Below are 19,238 nucleotides of genomic sequence, written 5' to 3' on the forward strand. Positions count from 1 at the left end.
AAATACATAAATTAACTGTGATTTGCCACATCTTTGGGAAGCTGAGTTCAAATTGACTAGCCACATCTGGGCCAGATTGCTGCCACACCTGTTCTCAATCAAGAAATCACTTAAATAGTACCTGTCTGACAAAGTTAAGTAGACCAAAATATCCTCAAAAGCTAGACATCATGCCACGATCCAAAGAAATTCTGGGACAAATGAGAAACAAAGTAATTAAGATCTACCAGTCTGGAAGAGGTTTTAAAGACATCTCAAGCTTTGGGACTCCAGCGAACAACAATGAGAGCCATTATCCACAAATGGCGAAAACATCGATCAGTGGTGAACCTTCCTAGGAGTGCCCCGTTTTTGACTGATTTGAGTGAGTTAATGGTGAAAAATGCACAACAAAAACCAACAGAGAATTTGCATGATGCAGATTATTTTCTGCACCAAATCTGCAAGTCAAAAATACTCAACTTGTGCATGACACTTCAGGTTTCTCATTCACCTTGCTGGCATCAGGTTTTGTCACAAATCCGTGCAGAAAAAAACAAAACAAAAACGCACCAAATCTGCAATGTGTGCACACATAATACAAAATCTCAATGGCAAAAATCATAATAGAGTATTGGTCAGAGAAATTCCTCGACCACCAACTGGCATTAGCCGCAGGAAAACTCCATCAACCATGTAAACATGCAGAAAAAAGGAGTATATATCCATATATAAAATTACCTCATCATTTTATTGAATCATGTAAATTACATGAAAAATTAGACAGAATAAATGTACAATGTTATAATAAGGCAGAATGTAAAACTGAGAGACCAAGGTGCAACACTAGTGCAGTATTAATGACAGCAGGGTATGCCAAACTATATACACTCACTGGCCACTTTATTAGGTACACCATGCTAGTAACGGGTTGGACCCCCTTTTGCCTTCAGAACTGCCTCAATTCTTCGTGGCAGAGATTCAACAAGGTGCTGGAAGCATTCCTCAGAGATTTTGGACCATATTGACATGATGGCATCACACAGTTGGCGCAGATTTGTCGGCTGCACATCCCTGATGCGAATCTCCCGTTCCACCACATCCCAAAGATGCTCTATTGGATTGAGATCTGGTGACTGAGGAGGCCATTTGAGTACAGTGAACTCATTGTCATGTTCAAGAAACCAATCTGAGATGATTCGAGCTTTATGACATGGCGCATTATCCTGCTGAAAGTAGCCATCAGATGCCTGTTCTTAGCTGAGAGGAGTGGTACCCAGTGTGGTCTTCTGCTGCTGTAGCCCATCTGCCTCAAAGTTCGACGCACTGTGCGTTCAGAGATGCTCTTCTGCCTACCTTGGTTGTAACGGGTGGCAATTTGAGTCACTGTTGCCTTTCTATCAGCTCGAACCAGTATGCCCATTCTCCTCTGACCTCTGGCATCAACAAGGCATTTCCGGCCACAGAACTGCCGCTCACTGGATTTTTTTTCTTTTTCGGACCATTCTCTGTAAACCCTAGAGATGGTTGTGCGTGAAAATCCCAGTAGATCAGCAGTTTCTGAAATACTCAGACCAGCCCTTCTGGCACCAACAATCTTGCCACGTTCAAAGGCACTCAAATCACCTTTCTTCCCCATACTGATGCTCGGTTTGAACTGCAGGAGATTGTCTTGACCATGTCTACATGCCTAAATGCACTGAGTTGCCGCCATGTGATTGGCTGATTAGAAATTAAGTCTTAACACACAGTTGGACAGGTGTACCTAATAAAGTGGCCAGTGAGTGTATCTTGCCAGTGCAACAACATAACAAATGCCCCACAGACAAAGATTGGCAGAGGTGTGCTAAACCCCTAGTGAGGTGTACAAATAACCCAGTGATCCCTCGCCTATCAGTCAGTAGGTCGTAACCCCAGTCACTATTTCTTACCCATAGCTGTCAGAAGGCCTGCACGCTGTGTTATTTGTACACCTCACTAGGGGTTTAGCACACCTCCACCAATCATTGTCTGTGGGGCCTTTGTTATGTTGTTGCACTGGCAATAAATAGAGTTTGACATACCCTGCTGTCAGTAATACTGTGCTAGTGTTGCAACTTGGTCTCTCAGTTTTACACTCTGCCATAACATTGTACATTTATTCTGCTTAATGTTTGATGCAATTTATCTAATTCAATAAAATGATAAGGTGATTTTATATATGGATATAGACTCCTTTTTTCTGCAAGTTTACAATGTGTGCACACAGCCTACATTTTTTAACACGCTTTTTGAGTGCTATATACCAATGAAATGTACCTAAGAACATGTAATATGCTATGGATGAGCAATGTAATACCAATACATTTTTGAACAAGTTATTTGAGGCTTATATAGCAACAAAATTTACCCAAGAAGATGTAATGCCCTATGGGTGAGCAATATGGTATCAATTAAATTGGAACAAGTTTTTGGAGGCTGCAGGTGGTTCCTCTCCCCCTCATGCTCCACATGCTTCCAGCAGCACTTCCAGCCTTGCCTCTGTCCATGTCCTTTGCACTGTCAGGGGGAAAGCCTCCTTCAGTCACAGTGGCTACCGAGTCCATATACTTACAGACAGTGCTTTCTATAACTCTTCCTTCAGTCCCAGTCGTCTGACGGGGAGTTCTCTCACTCCTGGAGCGTGGTACTGCAGCCTGCTCTTTACGTGACGTACGCTCCTCAGTCTCTGATGCTCTCTGCTTTTGCGCCTTCAGTCTGCTCAGCTTCCGGTCCCCAGCCCCTTCTCTTCCCCCACTGCCCCTTTCAGTCACATGGTGCGGTCGGTCCAGGTCAGCAAGTCTTCCCCTTGGCAACCCTGCTGCCCGGCTATGTGGTTCCAGACACGGAGCAGGAGAGGTAACCCCCTTCTGGCTCTTCTTTCTCTTCCCCCCTTACACTGGCCACCAGCTTCTGTTCCTCCTCTTCAGTGTCCACTTCCTCATTGTTACCGAATCTGCGCTTAGCAGATGAGATGGGGCTGGGTTGTGATATTTCAGTTTTTCTTTTTTAATAAATTTGCAAAAATTTCTACATTTCTGTTTTTTTTCAGTTAAGAGGGGGTGCAGAGTGTACATTAATGAGAAAAAAAAGAACTTTTTTTGAATTTACCAAATGGCTACAATGAAACAAAGAAAGCAAAATTTAAAGGGGTTTGAATACTTTCCATACCCACTGTATTACATTTGAAACTAGAAGTTTTCAGACACTATATAAAAAGACACTATATAAAAAGACACATATGTATGTTTTTTCTCAATATCTGACATGAAATCAGAATAAACCTTTCCCGTTCTAATTCAATTAGGATTACCATAATTATTAATATTTGCCAAATGCCAGAATAGTAAGAGAGAGAGAGAGAGAGAGAGAGAGAGAATGTTTTCAAGCATTTTTGTTACTTACTGCAAAGTCAAAAGTTTACCTACATTTCATTAGTATTTAGTACCATTATCCTTAAACTGAGTGACTTGGGTCAAACATTTGGGATATCCTTCCACAAGCTTCTCACAATAGTTGGTCGGAATTTGGGCCCATTCTTCCTGACAAAACTCGTGTAACTGATCCAGGTTTGTAGGTTGACTTGCTCGCACCTGCCTTTTCAGCTTTGCGCATACATTTTCAATAGGAATGAGATCAGGGCTTTGTGATGGCCACTCCAAAATATTGACTTTATTATGCTTAAGCCACTTTGTTACCATTTTGGCAGTATGCTTCGTGTCATTGTCCATTTTGAAGACCCATTTCTGCCCAAGCTTTAACTTCCTGGCTTATGTCTTGAGATGTTGCGTCAGTATTGCCACATAATCTTCTTTTCTCATGATGCTATCTATTTTGTGAAGTGCACCAGTCCCTCCTGCAGCAAAACAACCCCACAACATGATGCTGCCACCCCTGTGTTTCACAGTTGGGATAGTGTTGTTGGGCTTTAAAGCTTCTACCTTTTTCCTCCAAATGTAACGATGGTTATTATGCCCAAAAAGTTAAATTTTAGTTTCATCAGACCACAGGACATGTCTGTAAAAACTAAGGTATTTGTTCCTGTGTGCAGTTTCTTTTAGTGTAATGGCTTCTTCCTGGTGTGAGACAATGACTCCTGTTACAGCTAAGGGGCGCTGTATGTTCTTCTCAGGATATGCATGGAGGCGTAATGGTGATAGTGAGACAGTGACCGGTGTCATTGTGAATGGCCGGATGTGTCACAGAGGACATCCTCTGCGCTGTAAGCCAGTAATGTTGCTCTGGGACCTGTAGTCCTACGAGCTTTGTTTTGTTTGTTTACTTATAAGGGAGGCTTACAGGGTTAGTTGGACAGCTGGGTTGGACTGACTAACCACACATACACCGCCCACTTGTGGGATGGAGACAGCTACATAGTGTGACCATGGTTGGGTTACATGGTCAAAGTGTATGGGCCTGATTGGTAAGAGTGTAAGGTCCTGGGTGGCCGGTGTTGGAAGATCATGGGAGTAGGATCAGATTCCTGAAAAGAACATGGTGGACCTGAAGGCCTGAGTGTTGGAAGGTCCAAGGAGTGGACTTCCTGAATAGTACATGGAGAGGCCGTATGTGCAGAGTCTATGACGGCACTGCATTGGGGAAGCTATTATTCCTTCTGTGGTTCTGGACTGTCGTGAGTGCCCTGGTCACAAGGACGGTGATCCCTGTAAGGCAGCTTTCCCTAGGAGAGAGGACTGAAAGGAGTCAGCATGTGGAGCAGATAAGTATCTGCCAGTGGAAAAGACTGTTAGTGCCTATTATGTTCCATGGATGTTTATGAACTGTGCGGACACCCATGGTAACTGGACGGAATAAGGTCAAGCATGTTTAAAGACTGCAACTTAATGTCGTGTGTTGCTGCCTGCTGTATTCTGTGGATATTAATGAACTGTGCGGTGTGCGGTCACCCACAGTAACTGGACGAAGTGAGAAGTCCAGCGTGTTTAGTGACTGTGAGTTGAAGCTGTATAAAATATGATGTAATGAAGCGCTCGTGGTCCAGTTTATAAGGCTAAATAAACTGTGTGACTGAATTCCATTGCCAAGCGAGTGTTCCCCAACACAAGCAGTAAGCGCTGTCTTACACTGGCAGCCTTTCAGCACATGTTGATACAGTACTCAATTCACTTTCGATATTGACACTATCTTACCAGCTTCCGCCATCATCTTCACAAGGTCATCATCAGTGAGCATTCATTGCTCTTCAGTAGCATGCAGTGTCAGTCACCAGCTTTATGCTGCTGCTGGCGGTCACGTGTGCCACTACTTCAGAGAAATTAATATTCTTCAGTAGCGCGCAGTATCAGCCACCGGCTGCCTGCTGCTGCCGGTGGTCACATGTGCTGCTACTTAAGAGAAATGAATATTCATGGGATTCAGTCACACAGGAACGGTTCCTTCACAAAAGACTATTCCGGTTTATTTAGACTTATAAACCGCAGGAAGCCGGTGGCTGACACTACCCGCTACTGAAGAGCAATGAATGGTCACTGCTCTCTGCGCGCACAGTCCTGACGAGTATTCTGGCAGCTGTGCTCTGATTGTGAGCAGCGCATGACGTCCCTGCCATGCGCTGCTTACAAGCATAAAGCAGTTGCTGGCACCATAGCAGGATGCTGCAAGGGAGCCCTGGGTAGGTAAGTGTAATTTTTTTTTTTAATGTTTTCTGATGGGGCCATGCATACCAGGATGGGGGTGGGGGCCAATTATAAGGATGGGGCCATGCATAACAGGACCGGGATGGGGGATAATAATACCAGAATAGGGATGGGGCCATGCGAACTAGGACGAGATGGGGGCCCTGCATATCAGGATAGGGATGGAACCATGCATACTAGAACAAGATGGGGCCCCGCATACCAGGATAAGGATGAGGACATGCATATTAGGACAAGATGGGGACCCTACATACCAGGAAAGGGATGGGACCATTCATATCAGGATAGGGATGAGGCCATGCATACTCTCATGGTTTGTCTGGCTCGGTTATTCTAGGGTTAATTCTTGTAGCCTCACTCTGACCCTGGGTGGACTTCTTATAGCCTCCATTTGGGAATTTCCCTTGTCAGTAATACTTTCGCCCTTGGCCGAGTATGATGACCCCTGAGTGTGTCTTGTGCCCTGTCCAGGTTTGCTTGATACCTTGGTTTTTGACTCGGTCTGATCTCTGGATACTGCTTGTTGGATTCTGTTTATGCACCTTCTCTGTCCATTTGGTATTGACCTCTGCCTGGCCCTGACTATCCGTTTTGCCTAGTCCCTTGGTACTTTCGTGCTATCCCGTGCTCTGACCCCGGCCTGATCTGGATAACGTCCCTGTCTATGCCCCTTGGTAGCTCTGTCCTGTAGTTACCTTTCTAGGAGTTTTCCTTCAGCTCCTAGCTCTCTGAAGCTTAGGCCATGCCCCCCAGCAGTCTGGTGCTTCAGGTCCCATCTGACCTGAAGCAATCTCTCTTCAGTCCCGTTCGCCTGTTCCTGGGAGCTTGAGGCTGTCTTCGGGACCCTTCATCGGTGAATTTCACTTGCAACCCTTCCCATGACACATACTAGGACGAGATGGGGACCCTGCATACTTGGATGGGGATGGGACCATGCATACCAGTATAGGGATGAGGGCGATCATTCCTGCCAGGATAGGAATGAGGGATCCATGCATACCAGGATAGGGATCAGGGATCCATGCATACAAGGATAGGGATGAGGGGGTCATGCATACCAAGGTAGGTATGAGGGGGCCATGTGTATCAGGATGGGGATGAGGAGACCATGTATACCAGGATAGGGGATATTAAGTACAGAATTGACCACATTTTTTGCTTCAATTTTTTTTCCTCCTCTAAAACCTAGGTGCGTCTTATGATCCTATGCGTCTTATAATCCGAAAAATATGGATTTAGTACCAGTCATGACACTTCTAGTTGACTTGAATTATTTTGTAGATGGGATTTTTTGTCATAGTTTGAATCTGTCATGTTACTTTACATCTCTTACTTTGTACATGTTACTGGTGCCACTTCTAGGAACATTCTGTTTTGGTATATGTATGTCTTTTTGTATTTAAATCTTTTTTAAGTATATTTAATAAATTGTTAGCTTTTATGAGACCTTTGTGTGCACTCCTGTTCATATGTTGGTTAGATTAGTTTCGGAGTGTGTTTCTCTAATATTTTCCTCTTGTTTGCTCAATCTTTGTGTTGGTATTCTCTATCTAATGAATCATAGAATCATAGAATCATAGAATCGTAGAGTTGGAAGGGACCTCCTGGGCCATCTGGTCCAACCCCCTGCTCAAAGCAGGATTTGCTAAATCATCCCAGACAGATGTCTGTCCAGACTCTGTTTGAAGACTTCTATTGAAGGAGAACTCTCGTGGCAGCCTGTTCCACTCATTGATCACTCTAACTGTCAAAAAGTTTTTTCTAATATCTAATCTGTGTCAGACAATTCTGTCATTTACACATCGTTGTAAATCAAAATATTCTTCAAAAAATATTTATATATATATATTTAGAGGAAAATGATAGATTGCAGTAAATACATACAGAATAGGTAGATATATAGATGTGTGTGACAAATACAATTAGTACAGTGTGTGCAGCTTACTGTAAATGTACTTCATTAATAAAACATTATTTTGGGGAAAAAATGGCATGGGCTTCCGCTCAATTTTCCAAACCAGAACAGGGTAAGCCAGTGACTGGGGGCAGGTGTTTATAACCTGGGAAGGGGGGTAATACCCATGGATCTTCCCAGGCTGTTAATATCAGCTCACAGCTGTATATTTAGCATTTACTGGCTATTAAAATATGGGAGCCCCCCAAAGAATGACTTTGGGTCCCCCAAAAATTAATAGCCAGAAAAGGCTATGCAGACAGCTTCGGGCTGATATTCATAGCCTAGGAAGGGGCCATGGATATTGACCCCCCCCCGGCTACATACAACAGCTCTCAGCCTCCATAGAAATGGCACATCTCTAAGATGTGCCAATTCCGGCACATAGCCTCGCTCTTCTCACTTGCCCTGTAGCGGTGGTAAGTGGGGTAATAGTTGTGGGGTTGATGTCACCTTTGTATTGTAAGGTGACATCAGGCCGTAACGGAGAGGTGTCAATAAGATGCCTATCAATAATCCTATAGTTCTGTCCATTGTTGTGTCCCAAGCAGTAATCCATATCTAGGGTAAATTCTATTTTAAACCAGGACGGTGCTGAGATGCTACCGCCCCGGCTGTAAGCTACTGGTGAATGAGGAGATGCTGCTGATGCAGATAAGCCCCTGATCCGACCTGAAAGGTAAGAAAAATTAGTCTCATCCGGGGGTTGGTCTGGTCCTATGGGTGTTGCAGGTTCGGGTCCTCCCATCATCTTAGGATCGCCACCCTCCTGTTTGCTTCATGGTCCTGGGAATCACACTCCTACGCAGGTGTACTAATCTGCCCTGTTGAGGGCAGAGCAAAGTACTGCAGTGCGCAGGCGCTGGGCCTCTCTGACTTTTACCGGCGCCTGAGAACTGCAGTACTTTGCCCTCAACAGGGCAGATAAGTACATCTGCGCAGGAGCACACACTAACATTAAACACTAACAGAGCCTTTTTTCTATTGATAAGCATTTATTGTTCCTCAACCATTGTTATGAAATGGGTTGTTGGGTGTACCTCTGTCACACATGACCTATACTCAAGTGTTACTACAAGAGACCCAAGCCTTAAGATAGGCCGCAGTCCGCGTCACAGTGGACCACTACATTGTGCTTGCCCCCCAGGCTAAAATTTGCCAGCCAGCCCCTGCTGTGTCTCCTCCCATTCAGTTTCATCCCATTGCTTCTAGTCTTTCCTTGTGCAAATGAGAATAACGATGATCCTTCTACAATGTGACAGCCCTTGAGATATTTGTAGACAGCTATTAAGACTCATCTCAGTCTTCTCTTCTGCAAGCTAAACATTCCCAAATCCTGCAACCTTTCCTCATAAGACAGGGTTTGCAGACCAGTCACCATTCTGGTCGCTCTTTTCTGAACTTGCTCCAGTTTGATGTCTTTTTTAAAATGTGGCGCCCAAAACTGGACACAGTATTCCAGATGAGGTCTGACCAAAGAGAAGTAGAGGGCAATAATGACTTCACGTGATCTAGACTGTATGCTTCTGTTACTGAAAAAGATAAATTTCAGCTCACCTTTTGTAAGTTCGTAAGAACTATTGAAAAGCTCTGAGCGCGGACACGTCTCTGCCAGGACGTATAATGACTTCAAGAAAAGGAAGAAAGGTCCAGCTCCAGAAATTTAAAATCCAGGATTTTTATTGTATCATGTTTAAAATACATTCATGGCTGCTTGTGATCAAGTAACGGCAACAAAGTTCACCGCATGGAGATATTCTCCAGGTCTCTGTACGCGTTTCGAGCACAAATGCTCTTAGACTCAGAGTTTGCTTCTGTTACTACATTCTAAAATTGCATTTGCCTTTTTTGCTGCTGCAACACACTGTTGACTCATATTCAGTCTGAGATCTATTAGTATGCCCAAGTTTTTTTTCACATGTGCTGTTGCTTAGCCCTATTCCTCCTATTCTGTATATGCTTTTTTCATTTTTATTTCCCAGATGTAGTACTTTGCATTTTTCCCTGTTAAAAACCATTCTGTTAGTTGCTGCCCACTGCTCCAGTTTATTTATATCTTTTTGAATCCTCTTTCTCTCTTCTCTAGTATTAGCTATCCCTCCTAGCTTTGTGTCATCAGCAAATTTAATCAGTTTACCCTCAATTCCTTCATCTAAATCATTGATAAAGATGTTGAACAATACAGGGCCCAGGACAGAGCCCTGTGGTACCCCACTTGAGACATTCTTCCAACTGGATGTGCAGCCATTTTCGACCACTCTTTGAGTCCGATCACTAAGCCAGTTATGAATCCATCTAACAGTTGCCTTGTCCATTCCATACTTAGCCATTTTTTCAATAAGGATTGTGTGAGATACTTTGTCAAATGCTTTGCTTAAGTCAAGATATACTATATCTACAGCATTTCCCTGATCCACCAAATCAGTGATTCTGTCATAGAAGGAAATTAAGTTAGTCTGACATGACTTATTAGTTACAAACCCATGCTGACTCTGTTTAATCACTTCATTCTTACCCAGGTACTGACATACATGTTGTTTAATAATTTGTTCAAAGATCTTTCCTGGTATAGAAGTCAGACTCACTGGCCTATAGTTTCCTGGGTCCACCTTCTTCCCCTTTTTGAAGATAGGAACAACATTTGCTCTTCTCCAGTCTTCTGGGACTTCTCCTGTTCTCCAAGAATTTTCAAAGATTATGGAGAGGGGTTCAAAAATTTCTTCTGCTATCTCCTTCAGTACTCTGGGGTGTAATTTATCTGGACCTGGAGACTTGAATTCATTTAGGTTAGCTAAGTGTTTCCTCACTATCTTTCTGTTTATAGATATCCTGGATTCTTCGATTCCCTTAATAGGACAGTGAAGAACAGTTGTTACATTTCCTTTCTGAGAAAAAGCAGATGCAAAATAGGAATTTAAAAGTTCGGCCTTCTCAACATCCTGTCTTACCATTTCATCATTTTCATCCTGTAAAAATCCTATAGCATTACATATCCCGAAAATCCTTTAATATTGCTTTTAACATCTCTTGCAAGCCTCAGTTCATTGTCAGCCTTAGTTAATCTGATTTGTGCCCTGCAAGTTCTGCAGACAGCATTATATTCTTCTTTAGATATGCCTCCCTCTTTCCATTTTATAAACATTTCTGCAAGCTATTTCTAGCTATGCTAGACTCTTTAGTAGTGATGAGTGAACGTGTTCACCACTACTTGGTACTCGCTCGAGTATCACTGTACTTGGTGTACTTGGCGAGCACCGAGCATTTCCGGGATTACTTTGTGGAAACTCGGGTCTCCACCCAGCCTTTTTGGTGGACTTTACAGAACCAATCACGATGCAGGGATTGTCTGCCAGACAATGAAATGCCGCAGCCATCTTTGTTGTGGTCGTGCAGTGATTGGCTGGCCGCACAGCATCATCAGGGGTATAAGAGACCGGATGCCGACCTGCTCGCCGCATTCAGCTCCGGATTGAGATAGTGTCGGGACAGCTGCTGCCTTGATAGGGTCAGAATTGGGGATTTATTAGTGAGTGTGGGGTCTACCATCCATCCTAAACAACTCAAATCCAGCTAAACCAACAGTCCTTCTAAAGACTAATTCCGGAGTATATAGGTTTCATTGTTAGGAAGGCAGGGTAGTGTACGTTGCTGTATACACATCAGTGCAAGGCCTGCAGGCACTACATGTGTGTATATACATATCATTGCATATATCAAGAGGGTCCTGTGTTCTGGTGCTGCTGCTACCTTTGGGATATATTGGCCGTATATACCTAGCCCCAGGCATCTTCACATGCATTATGGACAGGGGATTGGCTTGCATGCACAACAGCCGAAGGAGCAGTGGTATCACCCACAGACACTGTTCATAGAGCATCGTGTTCAACCAACAAAGTCTGTTGCTTTGCTGCCATGTGCCTGATAATGCTGGTGGTGGTAAGGCTGGTAGTTTTACTACCCCTGCAGATGCGGCCATGGTGCAAATGTCCTTTTTGGGGTTATTGGCAGAGTCTTTAAAAAACAAGAAGACTGGTATTGGGACATTCATTGTCTCCCTCTACCACACCACATCCTCACCTCGACACCTGTCTTTCCTTGTTCCCCAAGGCTCTGTTCTAGGACCCCTAGTCTTCTCCATCTACACCTTCAGCCTGGGCCAGCTGATGTAATGGCACAGTTTGCAATATCATCACAAAGCCGATGACACGCAGATCTACCTATCTGTACCTGACTTCACCTCCTTACTGACCAAAATCACCAAAATCACACGTCTTCCCCCATAGCCATCCTTCTTTTCTGCTCTCTTTATAAAAGTGGACATGGACAAATCAGAATACATCATCTGTCAAGCATCTCACGCTGAGTACACCAGATAGCTGTGTATGCCTCATTTGGTACTACTTTAGTAAGAGGTAAACATTGACCTAGAGAAAATGATTTTCAAGACATTCACTGCCTTTTTGGAACATTTTTTGCAGCTGTGATCTTCATCTTTTTGGTGTGGATGTGGAAAATTTCTAAGTCGTCATCAATACCATCATCGTCCATATGTTGTAAAGAGGAAACGAGGTATTTCAAAGGGTCGTGGTTATTTACATTTTGTGGCATTCCTTTAACAGTGTTGGTTACACTTGGACAATTAATTTTAAACTGTGATCTTTGTATATTATTGGTAATATGTATGGGTGAAGATGAAGAAGCTTGTTGCACACGTGTGTTTATAGTTATGGTTGGTGCACTCCTCTTTAAATTTAGTTTTTCACGATCATCCATCAGTTTGTTTGGTTTTCTCCTACACTGATCTGCTTTCTATAATTCAGCATTTTAATAACATGTTGCACTTTGCCCTTTATACAGACACATGCGTGTTTGGCAACATATTTTGAACGGGCATTTCTTAGGGCGAGTCAACACGCGCATCTGGTACACCGATCTTAAGACGGGCATGAAACCGATGATGGTAATTGATGGTGGCTAAACGACGAATCATTATTGGCTGTATCCTGGATCTCATATCTCCCATTGCCACTGCTTTTATTAATCATGTACTTACCCATTAATGTCATCACCATGCCCCTTTTCCAGACCACTTCATCGAACGATTCGTCAGCCATATTTTTACTAAAAACTTGCACCTTCCCAGCAGCAACTGTGTAGGAAACCACGTAACAGTTTTGCAAGGTGTTTATGATGCCCCCCCCCAAAAAGGCCACAATATGTTGATATCTACCTCCAGGGGCAAATGTTTGACAGCCAACACACTTAGTGTATGTGCATTCCAAGTCTAGGAGACCCGCTCCTTTGAATTGGGCCTAGTTTTTAATCAGTCTTCCCTCCATGTCTCATCATCCTCTGCCACTAGCCCACCAGCGTTAACGTGTTCCGTGCTGCTACAGCCAGTGTCGAAATCCTAACAAGGGTGGGTGGTTATGCTGGGCATAAAATACTTGTTCTGAAAAAGGTTGAAGTGTACCCCACAGGGGAAATGTTTGACAGCCCATACACTAAGTGTATGGGCATTCCAAGTCTAGAAGACTTGGTCCTTTAAATTAGGCCTATTTTTTAATCAGGCCTGCCTTCAAGTCTCATCATCCACCGCCACTAGATCAAAAGGGTTTATGTGTTCCGTGCAGCTACAGTCAGTGTCGAATTATTAACAAGGGTGGGTGGTTATGCTGTGCATAAAATACTTGTTCTGAAAATGGTTGAGGTGTACCCGACAAGAGAAAATGTTTGACAGCCCATACACTTTATGTATGGGCATTCCAAGTCTAGGAGACCCACTCCTTTAAATTGGCCATAGTTTTTAATCAGTCTTTCCTCCACGTCTCATCATCCGCTGCCACTAGATCAGCCAGTGTCAAACTGCTAACAAGGGTGGGGGTTTTTGCTGGGTGTTAAATACTTGTTATGGAAAAGGTTGAGATGTACCCCACAGGGGAAAATGTTTGTCAGCCCAATACACTTAGTGTATGGCCATTACAAGTCTAGGAGACCGGCTCCTTTTTAATGGAACATTTTTTGCTAAGAGACCCTCCTACATGTTTCTTTCAAGGGGGATTGGGGTTATTGGGGGTGCATATGACTTGGTAGCAGGGCAGGGCTTGCAGTCAAGGCATAAGAAAACAGAATGATAGTACAAAATGAATAATGTGAAGTGGAATTTCCTGTGCCCTTCCAGTATGTGGGTTCAAAGACTTATTGGGGTGCATATGACTTGGCAGTAGGGCAGGTCTTGCTGTCAATGAATAAGAAAACAGAATGGGGGTACATAATGAATAATGTGAAGTGAATTTTCCTGTGCCCATCCAGTACCTGGGTTCAAAGGCATATTGGGGTGCAGATGACTTGGCAGCAGGGCAGGCCTTGCTGTCAATACATAAGAAAACAGAATGGGAGTACAAAATGAATATTGTGAAGTGGATTTTCCTGTGCCCATCCAGTATGTGGGTTCAAAGGCTTATTGGGGTGCATATGACTTGGCAGTAGGGCAGGTCTTGCTGTCAATGCATAAGAAAACAGAATGGGAGTGGAACATGAATAATGTGAAGTGGATTTTCCTGTGCCCATCCAGTATGTGGGTTCAAGGACTTATTGGGGTGTCTGTGGTAACTAGCAGGTACGCAGGATAGTTACGAGCAGGAGGCAGAGCAGGGGTTAAACTCAAGTTTTATGTATAGATATAGGTTAAAGCTGACAACGAGTTTTCCACACAGGGAAGTAAAACACAAATACACAATCTCCCATAGTATAAACAATACGGGGCAAGAGGTGACCGTTATGCGGCCACGGTCTGGGCAGCTAAGGACCGTTGGGGGCTAAATGGGGGGAACAAACAATGGAGAGTCAATTATCGGTCTCTGACATCCTGTAGAGTTGGTGTACGAGGAATGTCCTGACGGCGCCTCAGCCGACGTGTCCAGCCGAGGAAGCGTTGCTGGAGGGTCTGGAAGTCCTTGTGCTCTGGTACCGCGGGGTGTACACGGGCAGAGGAGGCTGCGGGTCCTGGTGATGAGGTCAATGGTGGCGGGCAGGTTGCCCGCGGAGAAGTGCCGTCCAATGCACGGGGGGATGCCGCACCTGAGGGTGCTCCGTGGCCCGCGTTCTGAGGTGGCTCGGGACTAGGCTTCTGCTCCGGGCACTCAGTCTGGGCCCTCCGCTCGGCAAGGTCGGGCACCGCCCCCCTCCCCGGAAGGTGCCGACCCTCACCCGAGGGTGAAGGCCCGCCCGGCACCCCCTTTTGCGCCCCACTTCTCTTCCCGCCCAGCGCTGCCCGCCCACCTGCACCGCTCGCCCCACAGTCAACCTGCCCCCTTTTTGCCTGGTCAAAGGTCGGTCCTGGCCTGCAATTGTACCCCCTGGGAACACGGGTGACAGCCCTCTTAGTTCCGGCCCAGAAACACATTCGGTCCTCTTTCCTGGACCAACTCTCCTACATTCTCCCACCCTTTTTGCTCGCCAGTCCACGGGCGAGGGTCTCAGGTGGTTTGGGCGCTTTTTCCGGCGCCGGATTCCCCTTTGCCATACAAATTGGTTCTGTTCGTAACGTTCGGGGGGCTTTCCTGCTGTTGACCGCTCACAGCATCGTAGGTCGGATGGTGCAGTGGAGTCCTCCGGGGTGGTGGAAGGTGGTTGGGTAGCTGGGGCCACGAGGATGTCGGCCCCCGGCGGATTGGTATTTGCTGTTAGGAGGACTTCGTCTTCTTCTTTGTCCCAGACTGCTGGCACCGGGTCTTGGGCTTCAGGAGGGCTCTCATACCGCTCAGGGTCCGTTGATATACAGGGCCGTAGAATGTTGCGATACACCGTTCGAGTAAGTCGTCTTCCTTCTTTTTCAGACTGTATTTCGTATACAGGTCCATCTGGGCCTACTCGGCATAGTACTCGGTAAGGATCCTCTTCCCACTGGTGCTTTAGCTTGTTCTGGAGGTGTCGCTCCCGTATGAGGACACGATATCCCACTTGAAATTCTGTTGGTTGTGATGGGGGTTTTCCATGATGTTCCAGCTCTCGGAGCCTCGTTTGTACTATTCTGTGTAGAGTTTGTAGATGATACCGGTGATCTCAGACCCATGAGGAGACCCCTGTCCATGGACATTCTTCTTCGGGGTCTAAATCTACTTTGGTGATTCCTTTTCCTTCCTGGCCAAAGAGCAGCGAGTACGGAGTGCAACCTGTGACCCGATGAACACGGTTATTGTACACCCTGACCAGTTCAGGGATGTACTCAGGCCAACGGGTTTTTCGATCATCCTCCAGTGTATGTAGCATCTGGATGAGGGTATGATTGAATCGCTCGCAGGCACCGTTTCCCTGAGGATGGTAAGGTGTGGTCTTGGATTTGTCGATGCCGTACAGATGATGTAACTCCTCCATTACTTTCCCCAGGAAGCAAGCGCCCTGATCCGAGTGAATTCATCGGGGACATCCATAGACTTGCTTGAATAAAGTTTTTACAGATGGCATAGGTGGCAGTTTCCGCCATTTGGTCTCTGGTGGGTGTCACCACGGCGAACTTGGTAAAATGGTCTACCATTACCAGGCAATCCTGGTATCCCTGGTGAGCGGGTCCGATGGTCAGGTAGTCTATCATCAGCAATTCTAGGGGTGCCGTTGTCACTATCATCTGTACAGGAGCTCTTTGTTCCCGTGGCTTAGTCAGTTCGCACTGGCGGCATTTTCTGCAGATCTCTTTGACCTCTGTTTTCAATCAGGTGTGGTAGACTATTCACTGCAGCCACTGGAAAGTCTTTTGAGCCCCGAAGAAGGCCCCGTTTTCATGTGCCTCTGGGGCAATTGCAGCCAGTCGAGTTCCTAGTACTATCACCTGGCAGGTGGTCATCAGCTCCGCCGGCAACTTTACTTTTTGATACAGCAGTCCATCTTTGATCAACAATCTCTCCCACTGGTGTAGCATGAGTAAAGTGTCCGGAGAGAGAGTCCTTCTCTGGGCGCCACTGGGTAGCTGTTCTGAGGACACCCATTGACGTAAGAGAGTGAATTCTCCATCTTCTTGTTGCAGTTGCACCCACTCGTCTCTGGACTGCTCCAGGATGCCGTCCGTTGGCCTCTCACGGGACTGCTCTTCTACAACTGCTACCATCCCGGTGGCGCCGAAGGAAAATCGGATTTCTTCCCCTTCCAATTCCCTGTCCCGACTCAGGCCCGAGGCCACGTATCGGATTCTGGAAAGGGCGTCCGAATGTACATTCTCCGCTCCCCGTTTATACACGATCTCATACTTGAACTTTGCCATTCTGGCCACCCAGCGCTGTTCCAGGGCCCCCAATTTGGCATTCTCGAGGTGGGCCAGCGGATTGTTGTCATGTACTTCACGAACCGCTTCGTCATGGCCCACACCAACGCGAGTAACTCTAGCTTAAAAGAGCTGTAGTTGTCCAGATTTCGTTCGGAGTCGTGAAGGGACCAACTGGCATTGGCGATCACCCTTTCTCTTCCATCCTGCATCTGGGACAACACAGACCCCAGTCCATGCAAGCTCCCGTCGGTGTGTAAGATAAACGGTTGCGAAAAATCCATGTAAGCCAACACTGGGGCCTCCGTGAGCACTGCTTTGAGGTCTTGGAAGGCTTCCTCCTGAGGCTCTTGCCAATGACCTACGATCATGTGACCGCAGGGGGCGGGGCTTAGCGTCCTACTACTGCAGATGATATAGTATACCTGCTACAGGAATACTGAAGTAGAGGAGAGGGGAACTCAGGTCAGGCTAGCCAGGAGGTCATACACAGAGCGGGCAGCGAGGCGCAGGAGGGATAATCACAGAAAGGTCAATACGTAGCCAGGGGTCATACACAGAGCGGGCAGCGAGGTACAGGGGGGATAATCACAGAAAGGTCAATATGTAGCCAGGGGTCATACACAGAGCAGGCAGCGAGGTACAGGAGGGATAATCACAGAAAGGTCAATACGTAGCCAGGGGTCATACACAGAGCGGGCAGCGAGGTACTGGAGGGATAATCACAGAAAGGTCAATAAGTAGCCAGGGGTCATACACAGAGCGGGCATAGAGGTACAGAGTCAGAATACGAGAGACGTTAACCGTGACAGGACCGAATCAAACACCAAGCAAGCATACAAAGACAGGCATGAAGCACGGACAGAACAGGGTCAGGCACACTCAGCTAGGAGTATAAACGACAGGGGACGGCTCCTCCATGAGGCTATATGAACCCTCCCCAGATCCATAGAGAGGCTTCCCAGATTAACCTCTGCACCGCTTAACCTGGAGCCTCAGTAAACCATGACAGCGAGGTCTCACGATGATATCCTGGTCCTCCAGATTGACAGAGCATATGAGCACTGTCCCCTGCCTCACGGTAGCCAGGGCACGGGCCACCAGTAGCCCCGAAGGTAACTGTTCAGAAAACGATGGCTCCACCTGCACCTCCACTCCATCCAAGGGTACATGGGCTCCGACGGGCAACAAGAATACTGTCTGGCCAGGTGGTAATACGAGCTGCGCCGCCATGGGCACGAACACCTTGCCCTACAATTTCCCCTCCCGGCAGGTCTCCTGGACTTGCGCCCCATGCATCAACTGTTGAAAGACCTTTCCTTGGGGGTGTGGGTGGTCCATTGTTTCAGAGTCTCTTGGGCTGGTTCACTGATAAGGAGGCTGCTGAAGTCTTTAGTAGTTCATTCCCAGGGTGACGGTGTGTCCGTCGCCCGCCTCCCCTCAGGTCAGGACCACACCCCATCGGCCCAGTTCTTTGCCGCACAGAGACCTGCATCCATGCTACCCCGACGACCGGAATCGGTAACTGGTTGGCAGCCAGCAGCTTGATTACAGGCCCCCACTGGGGCCTCATGGCCTCGGGGAAGTGCCGCTGGAAGTAGGCCTCTGGCATAGTTGTGACTTGTGAACCCGTGTCTACCAGACAGCGCACGGCATGGCCCTCAAACTCCACCCAGACTAACGGACACTTTGCTACTACGTAGATCCTCGTGACTTCCACCACCCCTTTGTGTGGGTTCTGGCTCCAAGCAGCATCCCCCCAGCTCGGAGCCCTCTAGTTTTAATGGCCGACTGAGCGGGTTCCTCCCACACTGTGGGCACTCCCGAGCGAAGTGTCCCAATTCTCTGCAATCATAACAGGCGAGGGATTGTGGAAACTGGCTTAGGTGAGGACTGCGATGGTTCATAACTTCTTCGTCCGGCCCCGGCTGGCTACCGGTGGCCTCGACCTTTTTCTTCACTTCAGCCAATTCACCTTTGATACTTCGCAGCTCCCGCCTCATTTCCTCCACCCATTGGGGTTCACCCACGGCGTTTACGGAAGCTTCGGTGCTCCGGGCCTTCCCCACGGAGACTGTCACCCCCTGCTCCTGCTCCCGTGTGCGTGCCTCACTCACTATCTCCGAGAAGGTCAGACACGGGTTTACTCGTGCCCGCTCCCGCAGGGCCTGTTTTGTCAGGGCGCCCCGTAGCCCAGTCACTAAAAGGTCACGTAATGTCACATCTACGGGACCCACGCCGACACCATCTTTCCTTTCAATGGCTGTATACAGTTCCTGTAAAACATTAATATATTGCATCACCATCTCCCCCTCTTTTTGCATATGACTAAACAACGTTGGTGGGGTCCCCATGGGTCTCTTCCAGGATCTGC

This window comes from Dendrobates tinctorius, unplaced genomic scaffold (genome assembly GCF_039654945.1).
Source record: "Dendrobates tinctorius isolate UK_male_01 unplaced genomic scaffold, ASM3965494v1 ptg000105l, whole genome shotgun sequence".
NCBI classification, from domain to species: Eukaryota; Metazoa; Chordata; class Amphibia; order Anura; family Dendrobatidae; genus Dendrobates; species Dendrobates tinctorius.